Below are 12,527 nucleotides of genomic sequence, written 5' to 3'. Positions count from 1 at the left end.
GGCATGCAGGTTAGTCATGATTAGTAGATGACCCCTATTGATTTTGAGGTCACCAGGTCAAAGGTCACAGGGGCCTTGACTGAAGAAAGCTTTTCTGCCCAATAACTTAAGAATCCTTGGACCCACAGTCCTCATATTTGGCATGGAGGTTAGTCATGATTAGTAGATGACCTCTATTTATTTTAAGGTCACCTTAGGTCAAAGGTCAAGGACACAATGGCCTTTTGGCTAATTAAAGCTTGTCCGCCCAATTTCCTAAGAATCCTTTGACCCACAGTCTTCATATTTGGCATGAAGGTTAGTCAAGATTATTAGATGACCCCTATTGATTTTGAGGTCATTGGGTCAAAGGTCAAGGTCACAGGGGCTTCTATTACAATTAGCTTGTCTGTTCAAATGGTCTCATATATTCATCATAAAACACCTCCAGGCAAGGCTGCATGAAATGGGGGGTATTCATTCAATGGCAGTTTCAGTTTTGAGGTCAGTAGGTCAAAAGTAAAGTTCACTTTGATCTTTTCCACTAAAAACATGTAAAATACATAACTTAGCAATGCAATCATGACTGGCTTACTTCCCTCAGATTTGGCTGGGAGGTTGTCTTTGAGCTCTTAATGACTACTGTGATTCTGACAAATTGGTATGCGGGGGGTATTAACGCCATGACAGTGGCAGTTCTAGTTTGTACAGAAAGTGTCAAGGTGCAAGTTTCTTTTAGTAAGAACAGACATAATTATTGTTTAGATAATTTACAATATTTACAAACATTTATAATACCACACTCATTTAAAGTATTTCAGCTTTAGAGTGTATTATCCAAAATACATGTATTGTTATAATGTACTTTATAGTATATTTATTGATATATTTATTGTATAGTTTTGATTCTACTAGATTTTAAAAACATTTAGATTATACTAGATCTTGAAAATATTTTGTTCCATTTGCTCTTTCATCTAATTTTGAATAATGAATCCAATAAATACTTCTAATAAGTATAGGATTAAAATTGATAATGTTTTCTATCTTTAGCTAATATAAAAGTACAAAAGTAGTGTTTAAACTGTTAGTTAGATTTCAATGAAATTTCACAGGAGTGCACAGTGCCATCCCGGCATGTTCCGTTTCACTGCAAAAAATGGCGCCCAGAGTTAAAAATAGAAAAATCTATCACATGTTAAACTGCCAAAATTCAAAGGAGTGATCAGAACCATACACAGTTTTGGAAGACATATGTGACGCGCTCAGCGATTTTTGGCCCAAATGTGATATTTGGGCGAAAATGAGTTATGACTAGTTTGTGGTAGAACAACATCTGCTGAATAGCTGGAAACAATTATTTTTAAAAAATACTTGATATTTTATGAAATATTCATATTTGTATGACATCACCATAACAACAAAAATTATATTTTTAACTTTTATTGGTATATACTAATTAGAAATAATTCCATAGTTATACACAATAAAATAAAATAAAAAATTAAGTGACCATTCATCTTAGTGTAATATAATGTAATATCTTGATATAAAAACAATTGTTTGTTTTCAAAAAATCGGTTGCCATGGCAACAAAAATATAAAAAAATCATCAAATGCAATATTTTTGCACTTAACATGATTAATTCATCACCAAAAAAAATTAATGCATATATTATATTAAAAGACAACAATATTAAAGACTTTTCAGAAAAAAAGGATTTTTCATTTTACCCTTTAATAGTTATTGATATTAACTTTAAACATAAGAATTAAATTCTCAGAATTACAGTAACTTTTCAATGATTAAGGTTAATATCATAACTTAAGTTAGTCAACTTTAAAATGCACATCTATAACATGATAGCATATAAAATATGAATCCAATGCAAAACAAATATTCTTTAATGCACTGGTTGCAAAAATGGTGTATTTTGGTTGCCATGGTAACAAAAAGATGCAAAAATAACTGAATGATTTAAAATAATTGCATTTTATAAAAAAAAATTCCTTTTCACAATAACTTCAAAAGTCTTTCAGAATTTTACCAAAAAAATAAATAGAAAGGGCTTGCACTAGTTATGTTCCTGACTAAATTTTCAGTTACAGATACAGACAGTGTAATCATATTCTGATCAGTGTGTTTTAAATTGTATAATATGAAGAACATATTAGTATATTTTTAAATTGAAATAATTTCAATTAATTTAAAACAATTACAATAACAGATTCTAGCAATCACATGGGAAGTCACAAATGAGAGTTCATTTATGTCCTTGAATTATAGTCTTGCAACCCCATGTTGAGGGTTTGACCCAAACAGGGTAATATCAACTATGTTTTCTAAAGAAAAAGGATATCGTGGAAGGTGAACTTGATCCGTTTGATATTATCTCAATAACAGAAACCTGGCTGTCCGCCGCTGTTGATACAGATTGCTTACATTTTCATAATTATTCTCCCCCTTTTCGAAATGACAGAGGTACGGACAATCATGGAGGTATTTTGGTTTATGTTAAAAACACTATCCCTGCAATTCGAAGATACGACCTAGAGATTCAAGGTGTGGAATGTATTTGGTTGGAGATTTTTCTTAAAAATAAGAAACTTCTTTTTGGTACTTTCTATCGTCCTCCGAATTCTTCCCCTTCTGTGCTCTCTCAGATAGAAATGTCAATCGGTCTCGCTTTTGACACAACTATATCTGATATAGTTATAACTGGAGATTTCAACTTAGACATGCAAAAACATACATCGGCAGCAAAAATCAATAGCATTGCAACACAATACAATTTGACTCAAGTTATACAACAACCAACACATTATACTGTTTCTTCAAACTCCCTTATAGATCTATTTTTAGTCTCGATGAATTGCAGAGTTTCTGTATCTGGCGTCGCTGACCCCTTTCTTGATCAAGTCTGTAGGATATCACTGCCCTATTTTCTGTATTCTTGACTCCTCCAAACCATCTTCGCAAAATTTCAAAAGAAAAGTATGGCTATATGATAAAGGTGATTATGTAGGTTTGAGAAGGGAGATTTCTTCTTTCCAATGGGATACAATTCATAATGATGACATAGACATCTATACACAGCAATTAACAGACACAATCAATCTCATTGCAGCTAAATATATACCTAACAAAATAGTCACAATACGCCAATCATCACCACCATGGATGCATAATGAATTAAGGAAACAAATCAGAAAACGTAAACGCGCATATGATAAAGCACAAAAAACACAAACTCCACATCACTGGCAACTTTACAGACAGATCAGAAATAAAACAACCACGTTACTCAGACAAGCAAAGCAGCAACAAACACAGAAACTTGCAGACAAACTTAAAAATGAAAATTTATCACCTTCAGATTTCTGGAAAATTCTAAAACAACATATATCAACTTCGACAAGAAATAAGGGTATACAAATATTAGAAGATAATGGAAACATTTTAACTTCCGAATATGATAAAGCCAACCTTCTTAATAAATTCTTTCATTCACAGACATTACTAAATGATTCCAATAAAATAATTCCCAACTTGCATTTACATTCAAATAAACCACAGTTAGAAAAAATAGTTATCACACAGCAGGAAGTAATAGATACATTAAAGTCATTAACATTAGGAAAGGCAGCAGGTCCCGACATGATCAACAACAGAATACTTAAAGAACTATCTCAAGAATTGGCACATCCACTTTCTCATCTTTTTAATAAATCAATAGAAACTGGTAAGGTCCCATCTCAATGGAAACTGGCTAATGTCTGTGCTATTTTTAAGAAGAACGATCCCACTATTGCCTCTAATTATAGGCCGATCTCTTTACTAAGTACAATCAGCAAAGTGCTAGAACGTATTATTCACAAACACGTCTTTAATTTCTTCATATCTAATAACTGCATAACACCTTTGCAATCTGGATTTATAAAGAACGATTCAACAACCAATCAACTAGTTTCTATCTATCACACATTTTGTCAAGCTCTAGACGAAGGAAAAGAAGTCCGTGCTATCTTTTGCGATATTTCCAAAGCATTTGACCGCGTCTGGCACCGTGGCCTCATTCATAAACTTAAAGTAAATGGCTTATCTGGTGTTCTTCTTAACTGGTTTCAGGATTATCTTTCTGGACGCTCTCAGCGTGTTGTACTTTCCGGTACGTATTCCGAAGTCCTACCAATATGTTCCGGTGTTCCACAGGGTTCTATTCTTGGTCCTCTGCTGTTTCTTGTATATATTAATGACATTGTTGAGGATATAAATTCAACCATTCGACTCTTTGCTGATGATACTTGTCTCTACATTATTGTCGATGAGCCACACGCATCTGCTAATATCTTAAATTCTGACCTTTATAAAGTTTCGAAATGGGCTAATGACTGGCTTTCAACCCAGCAAAAACTGAGTCTCTTCTTATTTGTCGTAAGGTAAACAAACCGTTTCATCCGCCACTATATATGAACAATGTCCTAATCCAAGAAGTAAAATGTCATAAGCATTTGGGTGTAACCTTTTCAAGTGACGGATCTTGGCATGAGCATGTGGAAAATATAAAAACTAAATCTTGGCAGAGAATAAGTACCATGAGAGGTCTCAAATTTGTGCTTGATCGAAAATCCCTGGAGATCATTTACACTGCCTTTATTAGACCCTTACTTGAATATCCGGATGTTGCCTGGGACAATTTGTCTTATCACGACGAACAAGAACTCGAAAAAATCCAACTTGAAGCTCTTCGTATTATCTCTGGTTGTACTAAACTTGTGTCTATCCAAAATCTGTATGAAGAAACCTGCTTCCAACCTTTTAAGGAACGACGAAAGAAGCACAGATTAACTCTTTTCTATAAAATGTCAAATAACCTATCACCCTCTTTTCTTACAACATTAGTTCCAAACCATGTCGGAAGTACCACAGCCTACAACCTAAGAAATGCAGACAACCTAAGAAACTTTCAATGTAATACTCGCCTATTTTCTTCTTCATTTGTTCCTCAAACAGTTACTGATTGGAACCTTTTATCTCTTGAAGAGCGAAATGCACCGACTCTTAACAATTTTAAATCCAAACTTCACAAGGATATAAGGAAGGTTCCAGTTCATTTTTACTATGGAGATAGAAAATTACAAATCCACCACACACGCCTTAGAAATCACTGCAGTTCATTAAACGAGCACCTATTCTCAAAAAACATCATAAATAGTCCCCTTTGCACATGTGGTGAAATCGAAACTACATATCACTACTTTTTTAAATGTTTACTATTTGAAACTCAAAGAACACAGCTAATTGACAATATCAATGCACTTGAAAATGCAACCCCTACACTTTCTCTTGTCTTATATGGTGATAGTGACAACCCACAAATTAACAAATTTGTCTTTGAATATGTTCACTATTATATTCAACAGACAAAGAGATTCTCATAAAGAGGCCCACACAATCCAATACCGTAAGCAACCTTAAACTCTCTCTCTCTCTCTCTCTCTCTCTCTCTCTCTCTCTCTCTCTCTAACTTATTCTATACCGATTTTATTATTCCCCCTTTTTTCTTTTTTTTTCATAAAATAAAAAAAACTATTTGCTAAATTTTCTTTTAATGTATATCAATGTCTTAATGTTTATCTTAATTTATTTAATTTCATTTTCATAATTTTTGTACTTGGATTATTATTGAACTCTTAGAATTACAAGCATACAATATTTTGTTTATATATGAATGTTATCAGTAATAACTACTGTTTCATTTCAAGGAGAGAGTTTCTAAAAAAGCTTCTAGCTTTCTACTCAATCCTTTTTGCATTTTATTGTAATATATTGTGTGTATATATATATATATATATTTGCTGAAATAAAATATTGTTTAAACCAACTATGTCTCCTCATATGTCTTCAGTTTTTGTAAGCAAAAAGTGATTCACATATAAAACTTGTTTCACAATTAAGTAAAAATATTGTAACACCTGCCACTGTAGTATTCAGCTTTTTCAGGGATACTTCTAAAGACAAATTCTATGAGAATGTAATTCACTTTTGGTATACTGTCAAACATAGACAAGTCATTGACTTCTCACATGCCATCCTGAAATAACAAAAACCTGAATAAGTATAAATGAAACAATATAGTGTATATGATGATTTGACTACAATATAGTGTATATGATATTTGACTGAACAGAAATGAACTATAAGTAAATTGTTGTATAGTGTTGCACAGCTATTGGGTTCATATAATGTCTTGTTCATCATGTAAGTTCTTGTGTAATATATTACAGTCTATATATCATGTACAAGTGGCAGTAACATTCATCTTGAACATGACTAAAATAATCTGAATCTACATTATGTGCATGTATTGTGGTGGGAACACCGCACTCTTTATTTCAAAAGTAAAGAGAATGTGGAATATTGCATAAATATACATGCTTACCCAATTGAAGTGTTTTTTTTCTTGACCAATACAGTACAGTTGATACAAGTGATTGTCTTTTTTACTCCATAACCCTGGTGCTCAATAGGGCATAGAACTATGTCACACATTGTGCCTCATTTCCAACAATAGTTTAGTATATTCATCAGCAAATAGGTGAACTATCTATGTGTTCTGAAAATTATGTATATATTTTTTAAGAGCTTAACATTATTGACAGAGTATTTGCATAAAACAATACAGCATTATTTTTAAATATAAACTTAAAATTTAGTTCATGTTACTGTACAGAGTAATGTAATTTTAAAACAATATTTTTAAGATCTCATCTGACATCATATATAAAATGCTAAATTGCAAATAAGTTACATAACTTTCAACTGCATTTCAGGAAATTTATCAATATCATTATTTGATAAAAAGGGTTGAGAATGGTCAGTTTATGATGATTATTTACATATGTATACAAAGATTACATTCATAGTAAATCATTTGATCTTTAAACCAAGTATCAAAACACTTACAAGTACATTTCCTTGAAGAATATGGCTCCAACATGCTGGATAATCATATTATCTACTTCAAAACTCTGATGAACTAAGTTGAAGATCTTAAATGTATGTTGGCTGTCAGACCTAAAACAACAACACAAAATATTTCATCAGCAAAAAGTGCTGGCTCATGAATGTTAAAAATATCCTGGTAGCAGGGCTTCTGTTATGAAAGTTTGGGAGTCATTACACTGTGATTTTGGCTCCCAAAATGTAATGATTTTCGTTCTTTACCTACAAAGTGACTTCCAATTACATACATGTTGCAGTCTTTGACTGCCAATGTTTGGAATTTAATGGAAACCCTGCTGGTAGAATATGCCATGTGTTATGAGTAATGTGAATATAATATGATTTATTGTAGATACTATAGTGTTGGGTATCGGACTCAAAAATCACTATCGATAATCGGACCACCAAAATCGATTGTCTGCCGATAGTATTATCGCTTTTTTATGGTCCTTTTTTCTTTTAAGGTACCAATCCTTGTATCTATTTTTTTTATACCATAGTGACCATATTTTGAGAATAAACTCTTGTCTTCAAGATTAAAGTAAGATTAAAAAAAAACTACAACACAAATACCTAATACAACTTTGTGACAGGCAATTTTTGTATTAAACAATGTACAACTTTATGGCAGTCAATATTAGTACTAGTCAACAGGTCAAAATATTGTAGATCAGTAATTTAACTACAGTAGATATGTATTATGTCATTATTGTTATGTTATTTATAATATTATGTTATTACACACTATAATTTTCTAAAGAACATGTAGTATTAACAATATAGTATAAGCAATTCAGTGGTGGTAGAACACTGAAAATAATCGATTTTTAAAAAGGACTATCGATTGTGGCCGATTTTGGGTTGGTCCGATTAGTTATCGATTTTCAGAGACAATCGGGACAACACTAAGATACTACCAAATAAAAATAAATGCATTTTAATATTTATCTATGGTCACATCTTCAATCACAGTACTAGATCTATTTATTGTATTTCAAAAGCAGCATGCAGTACAGGGATAACATTTCCTTTACTAAATTGATCTTGAATTGTAATAGAAATTCATTTGTCAATAATTACAGTACTGAAGCCTTGTCATATATTTCCTTTTTTAAAAATATTTTATACAGTATAAATCTACTTGATGTAGATCTATGTCAAGCTCATTCATTGTAAACAAATTGCAAAATATTTTATGTGTCCAGTTACATTTTTTGTCATAGTGACTTAGTGATGTAGGAAAGATACTGTAAACAAAAATGAAGTGACAACTTTTGTTTTATTTTTTCTTTCATTGCAGCCTGGACTTCAATTTATTTTGTAATGTAATCAATGTCTAATTTAGAAAAAAAGTTAACAATAACTTTCTATAAAGACCATGACAAATACAAATCGAGTGCAATTAACAATGTATCCCAAAAAATGTGTCTGTCATGACCTGACCTAGATGCCGGCCATGTTTGTTTTTTCTATAAACCAGTTCAAGTGTCATGGTCCCATTTATTTTATTGTTTAAAGTAAAAATACGATGATTATTCATATTCAACATATCAGGAAAAAATAATGAACAGAAAAAGCATAAATAATAAAATATGCACTTACCTTTATATTTATTTAAACCTCCAAATATGCAGAAACATGACGTAAAAGGTAGTGAATCTACATGTGTTTACTCGTTGACCTGACTCCTAAGTTTACACAGAGTATTTATTCTAAATATAGATTTTTGGGAAATGTTTATCGTGGAAGCTGAGAAGGGCTGTTCAAAAAGTATTTTTTGATTTCTTTCTAGTTTATTTTATTCTTTCTACTTTCAAAGATACTCTGTTTTGAAGGGAAACCCTAAAAATTAAGACATGAAAACTCGCGTGACTTTACAAGCGTTTTTCTCACAATGATTAAAAACTCAATTGGGCCAAAAATTGCTGAGCGCGTCACATATGTTTTTGTGACAAAAGCCCTTCAAGTTCATATATGGCATTGACCATTATTTGATAAAAAATATCTTTGTAGTTAGCTGGAATTGTCATTACTTTGTTATTTTTTACAGATTTGATTCATGTTTTGACAAACCAACACAAAAACAGCATGTTGAATTTTTCTGATGTAACTTTGATCTTTAAATGACCATTACCTCCAAGGTTAAACAATTGAAATTCGCTCACATTGTCATAACTTTGTTTTTGTCTATGATTTGATTCATTTTTGGACAAAAGAATACTTATCATTCAACTATGACCTTTACTTAAATGTGTTGACATACAAATTTGAAATTAACGTCATACATTTATATTATGTTTTCTAGAAGTACTCTAATTGATATTACAATATTTTCCTACTGATGTGTTTGACTTTCAATATAAGAAAAAGCCGAGCATGGCCCAAGCTAGATAGTGGCTCTTGTTTTCAATGCCAACTACATTATATGTATCCATTCCAATTTACATTCTCACATGTATTTTGTATTGTGCTTGAAAGGTTTCTACAAAAAATAAGTTTGTTCTTACAGTCCTGGTTTTATTTTAGAAATATTTAATAGACAGTAAAATTTTCTGTTTATTTTCTATTTGCATAATCATTTCTTGGAATAAAATAGTAAATACAGTGATTTATTTGTTATTCACTCACATAAGGAAGTCATTTACATGAAAATTGGTTTACAACTATAGTTTCCCAACAAATTTCTATGTCATATTTTAAAATGTTTTTTCATGATATATATGATATCCATTATGCTTTTGCCTGGGTTTGTTAGTATGTTCTTGGTACATGATTTTCAATTTTGACAAGAGTTTGGAGGCAATGCTTTTATATTGTATACAAAATGTGCACTTTTTCTACTTTGAAAGAAGAATAATATCAGCTTGGAACACCTGAAGTAGATTGCTCTACAAATCTCGAAATTTTGTATGCAACATATTGTGCCCCCATCAGTGCTTTCAGCACTTTGATTCATTTTCGTTGTACTATCTACCACTTTATTGGCTGATACATCCATTGACTCTCTATGATTTTCTTCTTTGTCTTCTAAACTCGTACTTATCTCTGCTGCCAGTTGTTCAGTTTCCTGCTTTGGTGTATTTGTTAGCTTGACTTCCTCCTCTTCTAATTCTTCGTCGCTCGAGTCGGTAAAATCGTCGCGATATATAGCATATGTAGCCCTCGGTAAACTCTGTGAGGACATTTCAGCTAATGGCAAATTGCAGCGCTCATCATGGATCTTTTTCAGCCCTGTTTCTGGTATTGCTAGGAAACGTCGTCAAATGACGTCGTTAAGTGACGTAATCTTACTGTTGATAAACATTTGTGACATATTTGACCTTACGATTGACCTATAAAAATAAACAGAGGGTATTCGATGTTTTTTTCTATAACTACAGGATTTATTTTCATTGAGTTGTATGAAAATAAATATTTCATAAATGGCGGTAGCCACCAATGAAATATGGTAATTCTAAAATCACAAGATGAAAATATATCCTGTATTTATAGAATAGAACTTCAATTTTCTGTTAATTATATACTTTTTTCTCTTTTTTGATCATACAATTCTTAAGACTTCTCATTTAATTTTGTGTATTGGCTGAATTAATAAGAAAGCAACGAAACCAGTGACAATACGGAAAATATGCTTCACTGCAGTGAATAATAAATTTTACAATGATAATACGGAAAATGCGCATTTTATTTCATCAATATTTCTCAATATTTCATTCAAAAGTATATAATTATCAGTTTTATTACATGCTTTTCGGTGGTTTATAGAAATATATCAGTGAAATATAAAAGTGATATTTCACTATCTAAAACTGAAAATATCAATTAAATATTTTTTCACTGTTTCGAGTTTTAGTCCGTTACGTTATTTCAGTGATATACCATTGTGCACAGTACTGGTCGTGACGTCGTAAATGTATTATTATTTGGCGAGCTTTTCATTTTTTTTTCTGAACGTTTCTTTGCATTTAATAAAAAGAAAATTTGAGAAGTATAAGATCGAAATATATTTCACCCCGTGAACAAGAAAAGTTCATATTTCACTCGTGCCTGGGACACTCGTGAATTATACCTTTCGGTGCTCACTCGGTAAATTATATTCCGATCTTACACAAATATTACTAAACAAATACAAATATCCTCTATTTATTTAAACGGCAATTTGACATATCTCTACTGTAAATTAGAATCGCGTTTTAAAATCACTAAGCTGGACATTGCTTGTTGCCGTTTGTAGATTAAAATTTACTACTTAAATTTACTATTAAATTCGCATTTCATATTTTGTTTATCCGTTCGTTTTTCTGACTGTCATTCAGTTGTTTCTTTAACAAATTAATATTATTGTCGCATATAGTCATTTACATTATAAGAAAAATAAAGATATAGAGAATAACAATTAATTCATTATTTTAAGAGTTCAAATCTATACATGGTCTTATTTTCCTTGTCCAGAGAAAACCTGGAAAAATGCATTTAATTTAGAGATTACAGCGAAACTCTAAATATAGATAGATAACAGCGAAAGGAATTGCATCGTTACTCCATCTTGAATATTTTTTAATTGTTTCTCTATATGTACATATACTTATTTTAAGTGAAACAAACCCCACAAATATATTTCTATTGACACGTACACAGCAGTTATTTCATTATATTTCTATGATGAATTTATTGTTGCCTGTGCATTTATCAAGATTTTGCACTGACACTCATACTTTCAAAATAATACTATTGTGTGCTTCTTATAAAACTTCCTTAAGGCGGAGGACATTGGTTACTCTGTTACAAGGTCTTGGATTTATAGGTATTATACTATAAGGGTTATCATATTGTTACAGTCAGATTACAGTTATATCAATTCGATCGATGCAAAAATCTGGGCTTTTTTACTCGCTTCATTCCTAGAAAAAATTGTTACATGACAAGTTCATGCTTTTTGAACTTTTCCACATTAATCATCTACATATGCAAGGGAGGATAAATGGCAGACAATTTCCTTATTACCCTACCTTGCGAAATGACGCTTTTTATACAAGATAAACATAATAATTATGTTATGTCGAACAATATCGTTTGATTCTAGAAACTTTGGTTTACGATTGTTTTTCAACTGGCAACAAGCAATGTAATAGCAAATTGCTGTGCGTTTGAAACCAGCCATGTGTCACACGTCCAGATTCAATTGCATTTCGGTGGTATATTCTAGCAGTAATTCAATGAAAACGTACGGTGTCCCGTTAGGGTCATCGCGAAACAATAACGATGGTGAAAAGTCGGAATAACGAGATTACGATAGTACAAAGCCGAAGGTAGGATGATGAAAAGTCAAAAGTGCAATTGGGAAATATCGAAATAACAACGTCACGATTCTAGTATCAATCATGGTACATCATAATCAGGTGGCTATAGCAAAAACATGACACAAATTAGTTCTATAACAATATAAGTGATATTTATGAAGCAAGGGCTTATTCACCAAGACATGAAATTAGCTGCTAAATGAACAATAACAGTGATATTGCAACTTTTCATATATTTTATG

At 31.6% G+C, this 12,527-nt stretch overlaps 1 long non-coding RNA gene across 2 annotated transcripts; it reads right to left on the bottom strand.

Annotated features, from left to right (window-relative positions):
* Positions 1-5,867: 5,867 nt before the first annotated feature.
* LOC132753681 (uncharacterized) lies at positions 5,868-8,922 on the bottom strand. 2 transcript variants are annotated; one of them, XR_009628994.1, is made up of 4 exons: positions 8,588-8,922; positions 6,947-7,057; positions 6,423-6,596; positions 5,868-6,074 (listed from the first exon to the last, which is right to left on the bottom strand). It is a non-coding gene; the product is annotated as an uncharacterized LOC132753681 (long non-coding RNA). The 2 variants fall into 2 exon arrangements; XR_009628993.1 differs by lacking the exon at positions 8,588-8,922 and having other exon boundaries at positions 6,947-7,202.
* Positions 8,923-12,527: the final 3,605 nt, after the last annotated feature.

The sequence above is a fragment of the Ruditapes philippinarum genome, unplaced genomic scaffold (assembly GCF_026571515.1).
Source record: "Ruditapes philippinarum isolate M1 unplaced genomic scaffold, ASM2657151v2 ctg7887_1_1_1_1, whole genome shotgun sequence".
Taxonomy (NCBI): Eukaryota; Metazoa; Mollusca; class Bivalvia; order Venerida; family Veneridae; genus Ruditapes; species Ruditapes philippinarum.
Note: the sequence above shows the minus strand (reverse complement) of the source record. Positions and strands in the feature narration are given on the sequence as shown.